This window comes from Canis lupus, chromosome 26, assembly GCF_048164855.1.
Source record: "Canis lupus baileyi chromosome 26, mCanLup2.hap1, whole genome shotgun sequence".
In the NCBI taxonomy this organism is placed as follows: domain Eukaryota; kingdom Metazoa; phylum Chordata; class Mammalia; order Carnivora; family Canidae; genus Canis; species Canis lupus.
This window is the reverse complement of record NC_132863.1, coordinates 9,639,419-9,661,453: the sequence shown is the minus strand read 5'-3', so window position 1 is coordinate 9,661,453 and position 22,035 is coordinate 9,639,419. Positions and strand designations below refer to the sequence as shown.

The window sequence follows — 22,035 nt, the reverse complement described above, 5'->3', positions numbered from 1 at the left end:
TCCCTCAACAAAAATCTAGGAGTTCAAATTGTTCATACATGTCAAATAGTTATAATAGTACTTGCTAATATGTACATTAGTTGGTCCCTTCATCTAACATACAAGGTGCTAACTACTCTACATTATAAGCATGACAGTAGCTCTGTGAGATTGGTATAGTTATTATTTTTTTTTAATAGACAAAGAAATTGAGGGTCAAAACATTTAAATAATTTGCTGATGGTCTTAAGTCTGGAAAACTGCAGAGCTAGAGATAAAGTTCAGTTCTCTCTGATTACAAACACCAAGCCTGTGGACTTAACCTACCGTTTGTAAATCATCTATTACTTGAATTGTGAACCATTTAAGGCCAAGGCATAGCATTCTTTAGCAATTCAGAAGCTGGTAACTAAATGAAGACAATATAGGGGTACCTCAACTAACTGAAGCCCCTGGGAATATATTATCTGGACAGTCTAGTTTTCCAGAAAGCATTAGGTATTTGCCAAAACTTTAAAATAGCATTTAATTTGGAAAGAACTCACTGTAAAATATATTATACATTTCCCTGCCTTCTTAAATAGATTGTATTGAATATGATTTAAGGTTATATTGACATAGTCATTTATCATTATGAACTTTATTTTTATTCTGTATTCTAATATAGGGATATTTTGAGAGTTTATTGTAATAGAGAGGGATGTTATTGACCTGGACTGTTATGCATTTTTAAATTATTGTGCTTGATTTATAAAGTTTTAGATGTTTCATGTCCCAGTGGTCACTACTTGTCAGTGTTCCTGTTTGTACTATCAGTCTCTCAAAAGTCCACCAGAAAAAAATCTGTTGATCAAGGAAAGGTGGGTTTGGTAAAACACTTTGTAAAATAACAAATCATCATCTTGATAGTCTTGATAGTGTTTCAAAATGAGGAAATTTGGGTAGAATATTTATAGTGTAGAATATGAACTGGGTGATGATTTGAACTTGAGTGATTTTAAGGTGGGTCTTACAAGACAGGAAAATGCCTGGCATTTGGTAAACTTTAGTGCCATAATAGCTGTGGAGGTGGGCAGAGCATGATGAGAGATCTAAAGTTACCTTTGAAGATTAAGCTGTTGGTCTTAATAAGTGAGTTATTTCAGTTGGTTTACAGTTGTATTTTACAAGAACATGTATTTCCTGGACTAAGAAGCTAAGTGATCATTTCTGGTTCCAATATCGAGATAGGCAAGAATGTTTGATCCCAGGGTTGTGTAGTACAAGGACAAAAGAATATATTGATTTGGTTTATCTCTCGCCTCTATCACTTGGTATTGAAAGTAAATAACCGGAATTGTGAGTCCATGGAGAGTTGATATAAACTAAATGGAAGCCTAAGAAATAGACTTATGCACATGTATTTTGTGCTTAAGCAGAAACCCACTGTTTTCTTGCTTAATTCCTGGGTGGCTTCCTAATGTCATGTAACCAACATTGTCAACTAGCTGAGTATCCGTTAGGTATCTGTTACTATACTGTGAATAATATATGTGTAAGGTCTAGTAGAAAGTGAATAATTCTACAAAATAGTGCTTGTTGGTTTTTTCCCTCTTTCTTAATGTTTTATTTGTTTATATTGAGTTTTTCACAGCTTTTAATGTCCTTTTTTATTTGAAAATTTATAAAGTGATGCTGTGTAAATGCATCATAGTTTTTAACTATGAAACTTAGAATGTTTAGAGATTTTATCCATACTTTCTGAAAAGTTCTTAGAGACTCCCTAAGCTACATTATTGAAGTAAGTAGTCTGAGATATTGGGATTTGGTGTACAATGCATGGAAGATAAAGTTATGGAGCAACTCTAAAGTATATAATTAATTCCTAAAATAAAATGCATATTGTTCTGCATCTGCAGTCTAGCAATTGGAAAATAATAAAAAAGACTAAAGGTTCTAATTGTGTAGTGGTAAATTGGGAAAAAATTAATTTGACTCATTACTTAAAACTTCTGGCTATTTATAGTGATTTAGGCCAACTGAAAAATAAAATACATGTTCTGGCCAGCAATAATCCTTTCCAAGAATTATGTTTGGTAAGAGGATATAGAAAATGATCAAACAAGGTTTTTGAAGTCCTGTTAACCATGGGATTTTCAGTGAAGCAATGTAGATATTGTAGACTTGTATTTTGAAATGACAGAAATTCCTTAGTAATATTTGAAGCCTATTTTGGTTATTGCTGTCAATGTCTGTTTTTCTTTCTTTTCTTTTCTAGTCATATATTCAGTACTATAATTTGTTGGCTTCTGGCCCAGAAAAGAAGCCAATTTTCAGGAAAAAAAGAAAAGAAAAAGTTCTTTACTAGCTTTGTACATGAAAAAGCAAGTTCAAATTTTATTGTTAAATTAAGTTTTTATGCAAGGACAATCTGTGAAAACTATACTGTAGAGGACAAAGTGGCCTCTTTCTTTTGTTTTAGCTGATATCCTAGTCAAGAATAGAATATATTTTATATATTTTATACACACAAACACACACATACACACACATTCTTTTCATTAAATATCAGGGACAAAAGAAAACCTGACTGCACACCTGAATCTTTCTTAGGATGTACATATATGTGAAATACCAGATGACACAGTTTAAGATCCATTTCATATTAGGTAACATGAATTAAAACAAGGCCTTAGGGGATCCCTGAGTGGCTCAGCGGTTTGGCCCCTGCCTTTGGCCCAGGGTGATCCTGGAGTCCCGGGATCGAGTCCCACGTCGGGCTCCCTGCAATGGAGCCTGCTACTCCCTCTGCCTGTATCTCTGCCTCTCTCTCTCTCTCTCTCTCTATGTCTATCATGAATGAATAAATAAATCTTAAAAAAAAAGTAAAATAAAACAAGGCCTTAAATTTAGTCATATAGATGCCAAACTAAGGAGAGACTAATATTAAGTCTCTGGGGCCAACGGTAAGTTACTATGATTTATGAGCACAGTCATGAAATTGAGTTCACTAACATATAAACAGCATTTATTGAGCACCTATTAAGTGCCAGGAACCCATGCTGGGTATTATAGATACAGAAATAAAAGTCTCTGATTCTGAAACCTTCACAGTATGATTGAAAAGTAAAATCAGTCAATTAAACAATATGAGAAGTAATAGGAATATGTCAAAAAATTTGATTACTGCTGAAGTATAGTTTTCAAAGCATTAAAACTACAGTTTTACACAAACATAAAAATATCAAAGATTTTTTTCAACTCAGTAAAAGATTCAGCAAGATGACAGAGCCAATTCAAAAAGCATTTGAAGAGCTAGATATGTATAGACAATTTAAATAAAGGAAAATTAAGATTAAGATTTCTAGGTTAGGTATAAAACTAGTTAATTTCTTATAGGGCAATAAAGCATAACTGTTGAAATTATCATTTTTCCTGAATATATGTGATTTTCATCTCTCCTGAATAAAAAAATCTACAAAAAAGCAGGTAGCCTCACTATATTTGGGATCTTTTTTCAATAGTAATCAGTTGAAAAAAGTGTGTTCCACCTAGATCATTACTGAGTGGGCCTTTGCCTTGCCCCCAGGTGACCCTATACTGTCTATCTTTTTGCTTTATTTTCAAGTCTTATATATTTTTTATTAATAAAAAAAAATTAGAAACAATGGGATGTAGAAGAAAGGAAAGAATGGAGGATTCCAGTTGGAGGGAAGATAAGGAGAGAGGATGTCTGAGGGAAGACTCCTATAAATTAAGAGAAAATGTCCAGTAAGACAGAGTCTCTTTTGTAGAGGGGTGGTGATAGGTAGAAAGGAGAGTGAAATAGGTGGATCCCAAGTGCCATTTCTCGAGCATTTTTGTATTACTATTATGACAGATGATTACTATGACTAGGGACCAATTTATAAGAGATATTTACTTGATATTTGATTGTATTCATTGTGGCAGTGGTTTCTGAAAAATCAGCAAAGCAAGTCATCTGTGTGCTGGCAGGGAGTTATAAATTAGTTGTTTTTAAAGCCATAAATTCATATGTCAGAACATTGAAACTATTTTGGAAGAAAATGCCAAGGATAATGAAAGCAGAAGATAGCCAAGACAGAGAAGATTGGGATCCAATTAGGCAGTAAAACAGAGCAGAGCCTCTAATTTTTAGCCATACCTCTGAAATTCCCCTTTTCCCCTTCATGGGTTTTTTCCCTCTCTTCATTTTTTTTCTTTTCCACACCTTTCCTCTCTTACCCCAGATAGGGATTGAAATCTGGGAGACATCACAATTTATTTCTCTAGCGGAGCAATACGCATCTGAAAGCAGCAGCATCTAGTTTTGTTTTGTTTTTGTCTTAGGCTACAAGTCTGAACAGAATAGAACAAAATGTAGCAAAATGGAATGGGATGGAATAAAATCTCCCCTGAAGTACCTTTTGACTATTTCTGCTGTTTAAAAAATATTTTGTTGACTTAGCTTCATTTTCCTCTTTGATATTAATTTTCCTGCTAAGAAACAAGTCACATCCATAAATATTTATTAATTTAAAATCTTTTTTCTAGTTGGGCTTTCCCAGTGGGTAATAAACTGTATGGTGTGGGGTTATTCAATCTTTTTAGTATTATTTCCAAAATGTAAATAAAAATATGAGTACACTACAATCCCTTGGCCTTTCCGTATGAGCTGCATGATTGTGACAGCATGGATGGACCTAGAGGGTATTATGCTAAATGAAATTAGCCTGACAGAGAAAGACAGATACCGCATGGTTTCAATTATATGTGGAATCTAAAAACACTAAAACAAATGAACCAACAAAAAAGCAGAAACAGACTCATAAATACAGGGAATAAACTAGTGGTTGCAGGGGGTGGTGGAGAGGTGAAGCAGATGCTGAGGGAGAATGGGCAAAAATGAGTGAAGGGGAATGGGAAGTGAGATCTTCCAGTTATAGATGAGTAAGTCACAGGGATGAAAGGCACAGCATAGACAGTATAGGTAACGGTACTGTGATAGTGTTGTACGGTGACAGGTAGTAGCTACACTTGGAGAGAAGATTGCATACTGCATTGAGTTATTGAACCACTGTGTCCGACACCTGAAACTAATGTAACGTTGCGTGTCAACTACGTGTCAATAAGAAATATTTTTTTAAAAATAATATCTACTGATGATACTTGCTAAGAAAATTTACAGGTTCAGTTTAAAGCAGAATCAAATCAGGAAAGCTCTAAATCCAAAATAAACAAGGCATTGCTCTAGTAATCCGTTTATACGTGGCTTGTATTTTAGCCTTATATTTTTTCCACTTGACTATGGACAATTGGTCATTGGATTTATAGTATTTGGCATTAATTTTACAGAAGGACAGGTTAGTGTCCACATCAAACATATATTTCACTGTTCATGTGTCCTTCTAGAATTAATTAGGGAAAAATTTCAAAAGGTCCTCTTTGGGATTTAATGATATAATAATATTTGTTTAACCAAAAACTGATGAATGCTTGTTTTATTCATTTCTAATTGGGCAACTTCACATTCTGCCAACAAGCAAAATTAATAAGCAAGTTAAGTCTAATTGGCTTGCTTTGACTGAGGAGCTGAATACTCTCAATAAAGAATCCTAAATGGATTTTATTTTATTTCATTAACTAATTATTTTTTTGTAACTTTGGAGATAGACCACAAAATCTTCCCTGAACAATTTTTCTTTTAGGGTACCTTAAACATCTTGGGCCTTTTTAGATGAATAGCAGGACTTAAGCTGTTGGAAGAAGGTCTATCTCCTGAATAAAATGGCTTCTATTTGCATGGAACAATTAGCTATAATTAGCATGCAAATTTTAATGATATTGTATAGGGAGGCTGATTATGCCTGTGGGATTGGTGATGCAAGTTGCTTCTATTGTTTATTGTATGGAAATCCAACCACTTAGCTTTAATTAGACATTGAAATCCAGAACAATTGTCAACAATTGCTTTAGTATTAATGAGTAGCATGAACTGCCCATCATGGCTTTTTAAATGGCAGAGACTTATAAGCAACTTAATGGCTTCCAAAAAAAGAAAAGGTATCTTAAAGTCCATCCTTTGTACAACAAAATCCAGTTTGGGTCAGTCTGGTGGACAAGATTTCTGTGTCTTATCTCCTCTGATTATGCTTTTTTACTTTGTGAATATTAATAGAAGGTGGCTTTTTGAAGAAAAGTAAATTCAAAATAAAACCCAGTATTTTAGGTAGAGCCAGAATGTGGACTGTTTTCAATCAGATACTTGATGATTTGTGATCTGGTAGGATTCTAAAAAGGTTAATAGGTTGGGTTCATCCTAGTTGTAAATGGATGGTACGTTTTGCATGTTGTCGATGAAAATTATTGCACGAATTAACTGTCATACTGTGATGTTCTTTTAGTAAAATAACAGAACCTGGGAAAATTGTAAAGCCAATGAATTGGTTAGTCTTCCTTGGCTACAGACTTACAAGGAAGAGGGGTGAACATGGCTTTCTGATCACTCTGTAAGCTCTCCAACCTTTTCCAAGACCCGATTTCCTCCTCAGGTTTTAGTCTCCCATGTTAGAAGCGCATTCACATGAAATTGAAAGTGATTTACTCCCATTTACTTTCCCCAGACTATTTGTATCTCAAAATGAGACCCAAAGAAAGAACATGCATTATCTGAAAGGATGGACACCACCTTCAGCCATCCGATGAGGAAATTTTGTAAGGTTCCCCTCAAATGCAGCCACGTATTTACTCACCCCACTCCACCTACACAAAGCTGTCTTTCCTTGGCAATTCAGTCTTCTTCTATAAAGCTGTTTAGATTAAGAATGTTATCATGTGGGGCAGCCTGGGTGGCTAAGCGGTTTAGTGCCTGCCTTCGGCCCAGGGGGTGATCCTGGAGTCCCGGGATTGAGTCCCACATCCTTCTTCTGCCTGTGTCTCTGCCTCTCTCTCTCTCTCTCTCTGTCTCTCAAGAATAAATAATAAAATCTTTAAAAAAAAAAGAATTTTATCATGTGACTCATGTTTTTTCTTTATAACTTCAGTTGCATGCAAAAATAAAGTTGCTTCTTAATAGCAAATCTAAAGAGAAACAAATCACAAGATATTCCAATTAAATTTTTATTTTCTATAAATATGCTAATAACACTTTCACTCCTTCCGTTCTTCTTTCCTTTTGCTTTGCTTTGCTTCTTACTTCTGTACTTTTCCTAAACTTTCTCTCAACTGGAAAAAAATGAAGAAGAAGCTATAAGCATTCACACAGACATTGGTCTGTTTTGAATTAGGTTGCTATGTTAACAAAGAAAAAAAAAAGTTACTAGCTACTATTATTCCAAAGGTTGATTTCTGATTTTTCTAACTTCTGTTGTGTCTGGATTTCTCTCCCTATTTTTCAAAGAATGACCCTCAATTGCTTAATAAATCAGCTAATAAAATATTTTAGCATCTGCTAATGTTCCCTGAGTGTGCTACATGCTTGTCCAAAGGCTTTGTAAAGGAGCACAATAGAGGGAAACCACAGGCAATTCTGAAAGGCAATATTATCAGGTTGCAACATACTGCAGAACATCAGTCTTTAACCCTAAGGCTTGGCTTGTAAATATTTACATTTTTGCCCAGATGGTGGCACAATTGGAAAATGTGGGTATTTTATTAAGTATCTCTTAATAAACTTAAAAAAAGAAATCCATAAACTAGGACTGCAAACTATAAGAAATGCATTAGATGTTCATTTGTAAACTTTTATTGCTGTTGTAATTTTTTTTTTTAATCACACCAGAAGGATGTGAAAAGGTATAGATTTTCTTCAGGTTTGGAGGACAGTATATTCTCATACTGCTCTTCACTTAGATAAGCCTGAGGCTTTAGTAGTTTCTAAAATATTTCAGTTCAAGGCAATGAACATTTACTGAATACCAACCATGTGCTATGCACTGTGCTGATGATTCTAAGGGCCTCTGCCTCCTTTATACAGTTAAAAGAGAGAAGATGGGATTCCTGATTATTAGCTGCAATCAGGCCTTGGCCAGCGTTCCCAGTGGAATCTTCACCAACCAAATGGCGAAAGACAATAGCAAGATACTTTCTTCTCTCACCTGAAGAACTGCACTTACCTCCCAAGTGTATCTGTTTTGCCATTTTTTCCTCCTCTCTAGTCCAATGTCAGAATCATACATGTTCCATGTCTCAATTCCATGTCATTTGTTTCTTGTTTCATTGGATCCTGACAGATCCTTTTAATGGATCCATTGGCCTCAATACAATGTCCCAAATCCTAAATATGGCTTTCAAGGCCTACCATAATCCATCTGTCTCTTGGTTACCTCAAAGACCATCTTGTCCTTACCCCCCAATTTTTGACTCAGCCACACAGAACTACTTGCAGTTACCTAAATGGCATTCCTGCTTCTGCCTCTGTCTTGTTCTCTGTGTGTAGGGGTCAGGGTACAGGGAGGAGGTGGAGAGAATCAACCAGAGAACCATTAGCATGAGCCTCTATTTTATTCTAGAAAACCTGGGCTTGCAAAGTTGGGCAAAGTTTCTAAGTGGGGAAGGAGGGTTAGTGTTTATAGGCTTTAGCAGGAAGAGGGAGGAATTGTTCTTGGCGCTTAGCAGCCCTTGTTTGAAGAATTTAGATTTTATCAGGAGAGGTGGAGAGAAGTAGCTAGGGGCTAAAACCATGTGTGTGAGGCAGTAGGCAGGTAGGAATAGCTGTGGGGACAAGGCCATGCAAGAGCCTCAATGGAAAACTATATCCTTCAGGGTCTCATAAGTTTATCTGCAGAACTGTCATTTTTCCCCCTCTATTTGCTTCCCACCCCTACTTGGCTAACTCCTTATCACTGTGGTTCAGAGGTCATCTCTCCTCAGAAGCCCTACTCATGCTTCATGGAAACTCATTTCCCCACAGCCAGGGCCCCCCTCCAGAGTTTTGTGCTCAAATCTGGAAAAGTGCTTGTCACAGGGTATTACAATTTTCCATTTGCTTCTCTGCCTACTACTCCAGATTGCTCAATTTCTGAAGGGCAGGCCCATACATTTTCTAGCCCTTTTCTGGCATATATTTTGGCTTAATATATTACTTTGATGAATGAATGAATGAATGAATGAATGAATGTGAAAGGTAAGTGAACCCTAAATCTCTGTAGAGCGAGATTATCTTTCTGCCTTAACCTCCCTTTTTTATCTATGATGCAGCCAAGCTGGCCTCTCTACCCCAATACCAGTGACAGTCCAGCATGGGTGAGCCCATCCAGAGATAGTTCCAGGACACACCTGCCTTTGTCCCCAAGACACCGCTTGGTATACCACAATTAATAAACAAGCTCTTATTAACTGAGGTACAGTTATATGGAAATACAACACTTCCGTCTATGAAATTCTAGATTTCAAAGTAGCAACTTGGGAAATGTTCCCATTCCGCCCACCCTTAACATTTATAATAAAGCACTGCCTAACACGGAATTATATTCTTGAGAAAAATGAAAAACATGTTTGTAGAACTCAACCTTTATTAACACCATTTTTTTTAGTAACAGTAACCATTAAACAGTCATATAGTTAACCTGTATAGTTTTTAAGCCTGCTAAAGTGTCTAATTAGTTAATTAGGAAAATAATCATGTGCTAAAAAAAGGAAATTAAAAATTGACTATGGATGTACAAAACTGTGTTCAAAATAAACTTCTATTTTGAGGCTTTAGGGCTGTCCCAATGTATTAACATTTCACGATTCTTGGTATTCATTAAAATATTTTTTTCACAAAAAATATTGGAGAGTTTCCCAAGGTTCTCGTCTTCCACCTCCTCATGTATATCAAACAGAATATTGGAATTATCTAGTCAAATTATAGTTGCCATAATATTTTGTAAAAGGCTATTTCCCTGGAAGTAATTCAAAAGAGACATATAGGGAAAATTATTTTAATTTATAAGGTCAGTGTTTCTCTGTCATAAGTGAATTATAAGTAAACTATTTCTCAGGACTTTTATTTCTCTCTCTGTCTCTCTCTCTCTTTTGCTATTTATAATAATCAATTTGTGAAGCATTTAGCATAGGCAAAAACACATCTGATGCCAAGATCACTTTTAAGAGGCTGCTCTTTTGTTTTCCTTCAGCATTGTACATACATATTGTTTACATTTACTATGTGAGTGGTGGGAACTCCTGGTCCCAAAGGCATGGAATGAACAAACAATCTCTGAATGTGGTATGCAAGTTAGAAAGGAGAAATTGATCATTTCCAGATCATGGTGCAGTCAATTTTCTTTTCCAATTTGAGAAGTAAAATAATCTATATAATTCACTTCCCGATAAAGTACAAACATATTGAATAATGTTTGCAGTTGCCAATCTTCCCATCCAATGCCCCTCCCCTGTGACCCCTGCTATTCCTACTCCTAATTAGCCTGGACTTATCATGGTATTTCTTTTCTTTCTTTCTTTTTTTTTTTTAATCATGGTATTTCTATTGGGAAATTTTTACATTTGTCCAGGCTGTTCTCTTGACCTTGAGATGTGTTCAAAGAAATCCACTACTTTCTGAGATTCTAAAAATTAAACTTCACTACTCTAGGAGACACTTTCTTTACCATGAACTGCAAAGATGAAAGCCAACAAAGAAAGTGAGATTTTGGTTTTGTGTGAGAACTGCTGAGTAGGCATAAAAGAGCTCAGAGTGAGGAAAAGGCAATTTCTCCTAAAGACCTAGAGATGAAAGAGGCAGTATGGGTAGCTAAGTGATTGATTTCTCCTCTGCAACTTAGAGTAGCAGGATACAATTTTTGGCTTGGACTATTGGGTACTGTATTTACAGGGACACAGTATATAATGGATGGTAGGAGGATTCAGATCTTAGAGCTCACTAACAGAAAGTGTTCCAATTCTGTCTTCCCCATTGTTGTAATAGCTGCAATAGTGGATAATTTATGTAATTACTCTGAGCTTTGGTTTCTTTATCTCTGAAGTGGGAATACTAATATCTACCTGGACAAGTTGTAAGGATTGAAGATAATGTGTGCCAAGCACTTATCACAGTAGTTGGTTTGCCCATAAGCACTAAATAAACAGTAGCTATATACAATGACTGCATGTTCTTTACGCTTCCATTGGGGGTGAATTGAGCTAGATAGTTCTAAAGACTCAATAAAACAGATATGCCTCATGACTACTAAGAATAAGGAGACATGAGGAGAGGTGTTTATCATCTGAGGAACTAAAGTGGACCAGGAAAGCAAGAAAGAATTGCTACCATATCTTTTTCTGGAAACAGGAGTAAGACTGGAACAGAGCCATCAGGATCTATTTGTAGTAGGCTGAATGCACAGGGAGTCTAGCCTGACTGAGGCCGTTTTGAACCCATTACAATTAGACTCCAGTAGTTCCATGTCTAGCTGCACTGGGGCTATGTTTCCTTCACATCTACAGATACATAGACCCAGTCTTGGGAAATGTCAGACCTCATTCTTCCGCAAAAGTGATTTTGGTCTTTCTCCTGCTCTCTACTATAGATACAATAATGTTGGTTTGACAGCAAAAGCAAAGGCAACAAATATAAAAATCAATAAGTGAGACGACATCAAACTAGAAAGCTTTGGTTCAGCAAATGAAGCTATCAACAAAAGGAAAAGGCGGGACACCTGGGTGGCTCAGTGGTTGAGCATCTGCCTTCTGCTCAGAGCGTGATCCCAGGATCTAGGATCAAGTCCCACATCAGGCTCCTTGCAGGAAGCCTGCTTCTCCCTCTGCCTGTGTCTCTCTACCCACCGCCCCCCCACCATGTCTCTGATGAAGAAATAAATAAAATCTTTAAAAGAAAGGAAAAGGCAACCTACTGAATGGGAGAAAATATTTGCAAATCATACATCTAATAAGAGGTTAATATACAACGTGTAAAGGACTTACAAAACTCAATAGGTAAAACAAAGAATCCAATTAAAAAATATGTGGAGGATCTGAATAGAAATTTTTCCAAAGAATACCTACAGATGGCTAACAGGTACATGAAAAGGTACTCAACATCATTAATCATCAGAGAGATGCAAATCAAGATCAGCATGAGGTGTCACCTCATACCTGATAGAATATCTATCATGAAAACAAACAAGAAATAACAAGTGTTGGCAAGGATGTGGAGAGAAGAGAACCTTTGTGCACCTTTAGGGAGAATGTAAACTGGTGCAGCCACTATGAAAAACAGTATGGAGGGTCCTCAGAAGTGGCAGAGTCCAGATACAGTAGACATCAAATTTACTGAATATGAAGTCTCTAGGTCAAAATGCAACTAAGCTTGGTGGTGGGAAATGGTCTTCTGTTGAGGGAAATGAATAAGCTGATCCTACCATGCAGGACTATAAATTCCAGGCAGAATGCCAGCATAAGCTTCCAGGGTAGTTTGGAGAAGTCCTTGCTCTACTTAGTCCGTATGGATAGGGTCTCAAAGGGAGGAAGTGATATTTAGGGCAAAAAGCTAAATACCAGACACAGGTGACTTGTGTTTGACCTTTAGGGTCAGGCCTATCTCTGAGCAGTGAAGGTCCTGGAACCCTCAGAAGTCCATGAATGGTTCCCAAATATCCAGTGGGAACTATGGCAACAACTTAAACTGCTTTTATCATCACTGAAGGATACATACCTAATTTCAGCACAGATATTTTCTTTTTATAAATGCACTTCAAATACACAGAACCTTACTGTAGCCAGAATGCAAGGAGAAAGCAGAGTATCTGGGACTGCCATTTACATTTAAGAAATATTCACAAAATACTGGGACGTAGACAAAACTAAAGTCCAGGGTTAGGGCTCTTATTGTAAAAGTGTTTTGGAATAGCATTACTATTTTACTTGGTTGAATTTTTATGCCTAATGAAAACCAGTGAAATAGCTTGTGCTAAGTGTTCGACTATTTAATTCTCCTACTGTGAAAGAAGCCCAGCTGGTAAATGGAGCAGTCTGAGATCCCTTCTTAAGAAGACATTACCAATCCATGTTGTACTCAGGCAATTCTGGTTCCCTGGCCTCTGAGACAAAAATGACGATTATCATTTTCTTTCTTTCTTTTTTTTAAAGCTTTTATTTATTTATTTTAGACAGAGAGAGAGAGAGAGAGAGGGAGGGGAGAGAAAGGGAGAGAGAGAGAGAGAGGCAGAAGGAGCAGAGGGAAAGGGACAAGCAGACTCTGTGCTGAGCAAAAACCCAGATGTGGGGCTCGATCTCATGACACTGAGATCATGACCTGAGCTGAAATCAAGAGTTGGATGCTTAACTGACTGAGCCACCCAGGAACCCCTATTTTTCTTTTTAAGATTTATTCATTTATTTTAGAGAGAGAGAGAGAGAGCGCACATGAGTTAGAGGAGGGACAGAGGGAGAGGGAGAGAGAGGATCTCAAGCAGACTCCATGCTGAGTTTAGAGCCCCACGCAAGGTTCGATCTCATGACACTGAGATCATGACCTGAGCTGAAATCAAGAGTTGAACACATAACCAACTGAGCCACACTAGCACCCCAGGACCATTACTTAAAAAAAAAAAAAAGATTTGTTATTTGAAAAATACAGAAAAAGGAGAAAAAGAAAAATTATGCATGATCACAAATCAATTTAGGTGTCCACAGAATGAAGATATGGTATTGGTTGACCATCCATTACCCCAACACTTAATTTTTATTTTTTATTATTTTTTAAGATTTTATTTATTTATTCATGAGAGGCACAGAGAGAGAGAGAGAGAGAGAGAGAGAGAGGCACAGACACAGGCAGAGGGAGAAGCAGGCTCCATGCAGAGATCCTGATGTGGGACTTGATCTAAGGTCTCCAAGATCACGCCCTGGGCCAAAGGCAGGTGCTAAACCACTGAGCCACCCAGGAATCCCCCCTAATTTTTAAGTTATATAATATAGGAAATAAAAGTTCCAGCTTTGTTTCCTTTTCTCTTCTCATACACACGTCTAAATGTCTCCGTTTTATGCTTGTTTTACCAAGCAGTGCTACAGTGAATATTCCTACCCCATCATCTTTATGCATCTGTGCCATTAGTTCTGTAAAGCAGCATTGTTTGGGGGGATAAACTTTTTACTTTTTGATTGTAAAAAGTAAAATCTTCCTCATAAATAATTTAGAAATAGAACAGTAATAATTTGTAATGTTGTAGTAACAGTGAAATAGTTTATCACACTCCATTAGTTTCACAGAAATAATTCAGATTTCTGGACTTGGGAATCTTGCCAACCTTACCTCATTCATTCAGCAAATGCTGTGGAGTCTCTTCTATGCCAAGCACTATTCACTGGCATAAAAGATTTGAAATGAAAATCCTTGTCCTTTAGGAAGGTGTCCTAGATTTAAGTATCAAGAAAATTTTATTATCCTCATATCAATCCTTTGCCTAGAATTTGTCAGAATTTTTGTAGCAGATTAGACGAGATTAAATGAGATAATACCTTTAAAGCTCTTAGCACACGGTTCCACACATAGTCAAACGTTCTCAAAAGATTGTGCTTATCATTATCATAATTAATACTACCATCATTATAAATTATTGCTTGTAGCATGCTAAACCATCCTTATGTAAGAGTGTTCTCAGGAAATTCAAATAGTAGTGTTACAGTGTTTGTGAATTGCTATGTGAACTTGTTATTTTATATTTTCTGGTTAATTTCTCACTAGATTCTTAAAGTTACTAAATTTGAAAATTCCTGTATGTTTTATTCTTATAGCTTGGTTTGCATTATTATTGGATGTGCAATCATTAGACAATGAATTGCACTTTAGCTCTGCAATTTCTGGTTTTTGAAATCAAGCTAAAGATCTACCTTCTCAGCTTGGGGATAGTTGAAAGTCCATTTTAGCAGTCATGGTGTCTGCAGAGAATAGCCAGACTCAACAGTCTGGCTTTCCTGTGAATCCCAGGTGTTTCTCCAAGATGCCTCTCTAAAGGTCTTATGGGTAATTGTAAAGAAGGCAGCAGTGAGGACTCAAAATGCCATGGTCTTTCTGTCCATGTGTATCTTCAGGGACTATTTAGAGGTTTTCTAAGCTCTGCAGGAAAGCCCAAAAGTAAACCATTAATGACACAGAAGAAAACATATTTTAAAGTCTCCCCCAGCTCTTGCCTTTCAGGAAGGAAGCTTCTACTAATTACATATTGCAGGTTTTAGGCAAAAAAAAAAAAATCTTAAACTTCCTTCATTATTGTTGAAGGAAACAGAACCCAATCTAAGCACAAATATTGCCTTTTTAAAAAATGTACTCCAATTGCAGAGAAACATAGCCAGAATTCCAGGAGAAAGCAAGTCATATTGGGCAACCATTTTGCATTTGAGGAAAATTCGCAAAATGCTGGGATACCTGCAAAGCCAAGTCCAATAAGCACTATTATAATAAAAGTGGAATAATCATTGCTGTTTAATTTGGCTGAATTTTATGCCTGATGAAGGCAATGAAATAACGTGTGCTAAATTCTATTGGGAAAGAAGGCCATCCATCCTTATTTCTTTGGGAGGAAGGTGCAGAAAGAAGAGCTGCTTGGATTGGTAGGGCAGGGGTAAGAGAAATGCTCAATGTTTTAGAGCAGCACCCCCTCTTTTGAGAGTTAATAACACATTTTCATATTATCCATGTTTAGAGTTTGTTGGGGAGGTAGGTGAGATTATGGAGCTCCGTGTGATGCCTCTGTGTCACATGCACATTGACTGCTAAGCTATTGGTTCGGTAGTTTTTGAAGGATATCTGTGGTATGTAGCACAGGAACCTCCTCCTAAATTAAACCTTTTTATCATGAATTATTATAATAATATTTGTTCCCATTTATTAACCACCTACTCTGGTCAGATACATTTTCTATTTGTCCCTAAGATTTATTAAACTTTGACATGAAGGAACTTGAAACTTGGAGAAGTTCAGCAAAATACCCAAAGACACAGGGCTACTAAGAAGCAAAGCTCGAAGGAGTCTACACCCAACACTCTGCCAAGGCTTTTTTATGCCCTCACTCTCTTATTGAATCCTGTTCACTTTATCTGACATGCCAATGTGGCAAACAGTTGTCCTCCACCCAAGTAAGGACACAATCCTGCCCTGAAATTAGACTAGGTGTGACTGATTGGGTGTTCTCAGAATGAAGATTCCTGTTCCTTCACTCTTTCTTCATGATCGGTCCCTGTGTCTGCTACACTTCCCTTCTGGGTATAATGCAGGTGCTAAAATCTTTATCCTTCAAAACTCTACAGCCCAGAACATAATATATGCATTGTTAGGCATCCCAAAGGTAGGGTAAGCTTTATAACTATAACATCACTGCAATATTTCAGTATGGCTTGCTATCATTGGGACCCTGAGGCCTTTTATACTGTCATACATATACATTTGTCACCATTCCCAGACTTTTATTGGTACAGTTTATTTCTTTTTTCTTCCCAAGTGTACTTATTAAACACTATCCTGTTTATTTCTGCTCAGTTCTCTCATTTGTCACTATAGAGTGACCTTGACAAATTAGAAAAGTAAATAGAAATCCCACTGCTTCAGAGATTCCCATTACCAGATCTACCTCCCTCCTTCCTTACTTCCTTCCCTCTCCCCTTCTCTCTCTCTTTTCCTTCACCTGAGTCTTAGAGATTTTAATAATTCCAAGATCACATAGCTAGAAATTCTATCCCAGATTGGATTTCATCATACTAGACTGCTTTTCATCGAGTTCTCTAGACTCTGATCCTCTACCTAATGTGCTGTCTGTGAACCCACAGCATCAGAATCACAAGAAGACTTGTTAGTAATGCAGAATTTCAGGCTCCAGTTTAGAACTTCTGAGTTAAAATCTGCATTTTTAACAGGATTACAAGCAATTCTAAAATTAAAGTTTGATAAATACTAGTCTAGATTACAGGAACCTATTTAACCAATAGTCAGCCTTTCTTCCTGCCAGCAGAATTCTGCTCACCTGTTCTCCACATTATTCAAGGTTATAACCTCATTAATCAGACCCCTGTGAGGGACATCTGATTTATTTTGCTAGTGAATGGATTGGAGGTGGGTTTTGGATCCTGTTCTGACCAATGAGACTTTCAAAAAAAAGTAGGCTTAGAAACTCAGGGAAAGGATTTCTTTCTCTTTATAATTAATCACATGGGAAGGAACAGTCTTTCTATTGCTACTATATATTATGGTATCTTCTCAAGATGTCAGAAACTCTGGTAGCCACCTTGCAGCCATGATGGGATGGGTGCCAAGGACAAACCTAACTGGATGAAGTTGGTAGAAAGGAACTACAGAAAGTGTCAAAGCCACCTTATTTCAAGATTACTTCTTTTTGAGTTTATTTGCATAATGGTTAAGTTAGCCTTCTTGGGATGTTACTTGCAGCCAAATGCATTCCCACTGATACCATTTATGGTTTTCTTTAGTGATAATTGGGTTGCCAGAAACAGAATCAGCATGTATGTTAAAGGGAAGATCAGTTATACCTACTGAAAGACTATTAGTTTGATCAGATAAGAAATTTACAAATTATGAGTCCTTTGTCTTTTCAAGCAAATTTCTCTCTTTCTCTCACCCTTCTCTCACACACCTTTTTCTCCCATTCTCACCTGCTATATTTCCTTTTATGTAATGTCTTGAAATACACACATGCTTTAATTTTGCTACAGATTTATCTTTGATTTCCACTGAAAGTCTACAATGGGGAGGAGATGAGAGAAAAGGAGAGTTAAACTCAGGAGATAATTCAGGAGTGGAAAGCAGAAAGAACTCAGTAATTTGGTGTTCAGTTACTTCTTAATTTTCATTTAGTCATGTGGTCATTTTATGATGACACTCATCTTCCTTGTCTTTCAATCTTGGTCATTTGAAGACATAATATTTAGTATAAATTTTCACATAACTAATAAAATTATTTCTTACAAAGTAGACATGATCAATGTGATTTTTAATTGACTTTTTATATTATTTAGGTGATATTCTGTTAACAAAAGCTGATGTATGATTTCTGGGAAGATTTATGATCCCCTACCCTTCCCCCAAGCAACTTCTGTTGACTAATAACCTAATGTTGAATTTGGGATAATTTTGAAGCTGCTTCTCTAGTAATAATAGGAATTGGGAAGGATGAGATTTTTTTCAGCCACCTGCAACAAAGAATGAGTCCAGTAAGTTAAAAGAATCTCTTTATAGATCTGTAATGCCTACTAGGTACCTCTCTTAGAGAAATACATATAAAAAAGAATTATAAAGATTCTTTTAGGAGAGTGACATCATCAAGATGGCAACATGGCTCATTCCCAACGTTAGTCCCCTTCACAAGAGGACCAACTGGCAACTATCCAGAGACAAGACACCACTGTGACAATCCCATAACCAGAGGTCAGGTAAGTATCCCCTGGACCACAGAGACTGAGAAGGACTGCATTAGAAGGGTAAGAGAAACAGCTACACTCTGCCGGCATTGCTCCTCCTCCAGGCCAACACAGTGATATATTGAGAAAGACCCCTGGTACTATGGTTCCTCCAATAGGAAAAGAGAGCCCCATGTGGATATCCAGCTCCCCCTGCATTTCAGGACACTGTCTGCAAAGCCCATTCAGGTTACCTAAAGTGAATAAGTAGGGAATCTGTACAGATCAACCACTGGAGATCAGATAGAGATGGAGAAGGGGGAAGAGGCTTATAGCTCAGTGCTCATATTTGGGTGGATTGAATTCCTTCATGTGGTGGTGTTCAAGCAGAGTTCCTAGCCAGTGGCTCTGACCATCTACAGAACCAAGTGGGTAGTCTCATCTGGCCCAGGTGCTCAGTTGGCAGTTCTGCCTGATTTGGGTGCCCAGCCAAGAAGCTATACTAACTCGGGAGCCTGTTCTACAGCCCTGGGCAAAGAGGTAAATTTACAGTGCTGCTCAACTGCTGAGTATTATCTGTAGTCTGGCTGGACCGGGAAGCCTGGCCAGAATACCTGGGCAGCTGTGGAACCCATCTTACAGTCCTTATTTGTACAAGGACCCAAGCCATCAGCCCTGCCAAATGTTGACCCTAACATCTGGCCCCACATAACCAGAGAGCCTGAACAGTGCCCCTGGGGAGCCTCAGAGCACAGTCTACAGTGCCACCAAGCTGTAGAGTCTAGCTTATAGCCCTGCCCTATAGCAGAGTCCACCCTAAGGCCCTGCCCAGGTGCTGAACACAGCCTATAGCTGAGCCCAGGCAAGATGCCCAGCTAGTGGCCTCACCCATCCATGGAGCATAGTTTGCAGTCCAACTGACAAGGGAGCCTGGAGAGAGACCCTGCCTGACCACAGAGCATCGTCTCTAGTCCACCCAACTGTGGGATACAGCTAGATGCCCTCAACCAGAGAGCCCAACCAGCAGCCAATCTGATCATGAAGCCAGCCGTTAGCATCACTTTAAGTCAGGGTACGGCCTGCACACTCACTTAAACATGGAGTCCAGCCAGTGATCTAGTCAGGGAGCATAGCCTGAGATCACACCAGATCAGGAGCAACAGGAGAGTCCAGCTTGTAGCCCTGCCCAATCACAGAATACAACCAGTGCCATCCCCTTGGCAGGGAACACAGCCTGCGATCTCATCCAAACACAAGTGATTGCTGAGCTCCATTAGTGGCCCCATGTGGCTACAAAGCACAGCCAGCAGCCTTGCCTGATCAGGGAGGCCACCCAGCAGCCCTACTTGAACATGCCCATGAAGCAGGCCCAGGACAATGCAACACCCAGGCAGCAGTATCCATCCCTTTACCTCAGAGCTCACAGAGTGGTATTGCCCATCTGGAAACTCCAATACCAAGCCCTGCCTGCCCACAGATGGTACCAGCTGACCTGTTCAGTACCCCAAGCTGAGCTCACTGGTAAAGATCTTTTCATATTAAAGCAAACCTATAAAGTCCAGAAGGGGAAATGTCTTACTCAAATACATAGATGCCAGTGCAAAGAACCAAGTATCAAAGAATCAGGTAAATATGACAGGAACAAAGGAAACTAATAAAGCTCCAATAACTGACCCTAAGGAAATGGAGATCTATAAACTGACAAAAAATTCAGAATAATCTTCTTATAGTTCAGTAAATTACAAGAGTATGCAGAAGACTAAATGAAATTAGTTAAATGGTGCATGAACAAAAATGAGAAATTCAGCACACAAATACAAAAAACCAAGATAATAACAGCAACAAAAATTCTAGATATGAAAAATACAACTAGGGCGCCTGGGTGGTTCAGTGGTTGAGCGTCTGCCCTTCAGGTCAGGTCGTGATCCCAGGGTCCTGGGATCGAGTCCCACATCGAGCTTCCTACATGGAACTTACTCTCCCTTTGCCTGTATCTCTGCCTCTCTCTCTCTCTGTTTTTCATGAATAAATAAAATATTTTAAAAAATAGAACTAAAGAATCCAATAGAAATGCAATATGACTTGACCAAGCAGAAGAAAGTCAATGGACTAAAAGATAAGTAATCTGAGGGGTGCCTAGGTAGCTCAGTCGCTTGAGTGTCTGCCTTCATTTGGGGTCATGATCCCAGAGTCCTGGGGTCAAGCCCCAAATCAAGCTCCCTGCCTAGTGGGGAGCCTCCTTCTCCCTCTCTGCCGGCCACTCCCCCTTCTTGTGTTCTCTCTGTGTGTCAGGTAAATAAATAAAATCCTAAAAATAAATAAATACAAATAAATAAAAAATTAAAGACAGGTCATTTGAAATTATTTGTCAAAGAAGCAAAAGAAAAAATAATGAAGAAGGGTAAAGAAAGCCTACTTACAGGGTTTGTGGGACATCAGGTGCATTGGTCAAAGACTTCTAGTTACAAGTTCTGCCCATGTAATGTACAACATAGTGAATATAGTCAGCGGCATTGTACTATATATGAAAGTTGCTAAGATTGTAGATTTTAAAAGGTCTTACCACACACACACACACACACACACACACACACACACAATGTAATTATGTCAGGTGATGGACAACCCTTATTGTGGTAGTCATTTTATAATGTATACATTTTTCAAATCATTACATTGTACAACTTAAACTTATATACACCATTTATCTCTCCATACATCTGGGCAAAATATTTTATTGCTTTATTTGTTTAATTTATCTGTATAAAACCTAGTGAATTTTTCTAACATTTTATTATAGAAAATTCCAAGTGTACAAAAAAGGAGAAATAATAGGATAATAACTTCCATCTGCCCATCATAGCCTTAACAATTATCATCTCATGGTCTAAATTATTTTATCAATACCCCCTCCCATGTTTTTTCAAACCCTGGATTATTTTGAAGCAATTCTCAGTGTATCACATGATCTAAAAATATTTCAATTTGTACTTCTAATAGACAAGATACTTGAAAAACATAACCATAATACTTTTATTACACTACAAAAAAATAATGTTAACTTAATTTTACTTGATATCAAATAGTCATTGTTCATTTTTTTCTAAGTGTTTTGGCATTTTTTAAATAATTCATTTGAATTGTACTCTCTCTTTCCCTCTTTTGTCTCTCTCCCTTTCCTCTCATTGCCATTTATTTATTGCACAAACTGTGTTGTTTGTCCTGCAGATTCCCCTTAATCTAGATTTAGGGATTGCATATCTGTCCTTCTCTTGATATAGTTGTTATTTCATGTTTCCCTATCTGTTGTATATTTCTTAAATTTGTAATTTTATAGCTAGGAGATTGATCAGATTCTGGTGAGATTTAATTTTTTTTTTTTTTTTTTTTTTTTTTTTTGTGGTGGAAACCTCAGGCAAAGGTGTATTATTCTGTAAGGAGAACATATTAAGTACATTTTTCTCTCTTGTTAAGATGTTTGCAGTCTTTGATGATGTTTTCTTTTCTCCTCTGTCTTTTGAGATCTGGGGTTAAATTTTGGCTCTGGCTACATTATCTGATTAAGAATCATCCATTTTGGCCTCTCTTTTGTGTTGAGAAAATCTTGCTGAATTTCCTATGAAATTTCACTTGTAGTGAGCCTATTAGTTTTTCTGAATGAATGAAAGAAGATTAGTTGTTTTAGCACTTTAGAATATTAAAATGCCAATATAGAGTTGTATGTATCAGTTTGTAGGCACTGGCTGGAAA

General features: G+C 37.5%; 1 protein-coding gene across 4 annotated transcripts in view; it reads left to right on the top strand.

Annotated features, from left to right (window-relative positions):
- The window catches only part of MACROD2 (mono-ADP ribosylhydrolase 2), a 1,923,575-nt gene that overhangs the window by 1,160,976 nt on the left and 740,564 nt on the right, over positions 1 to 22,035 (top strand). The window lies entirely within an intron of this gene.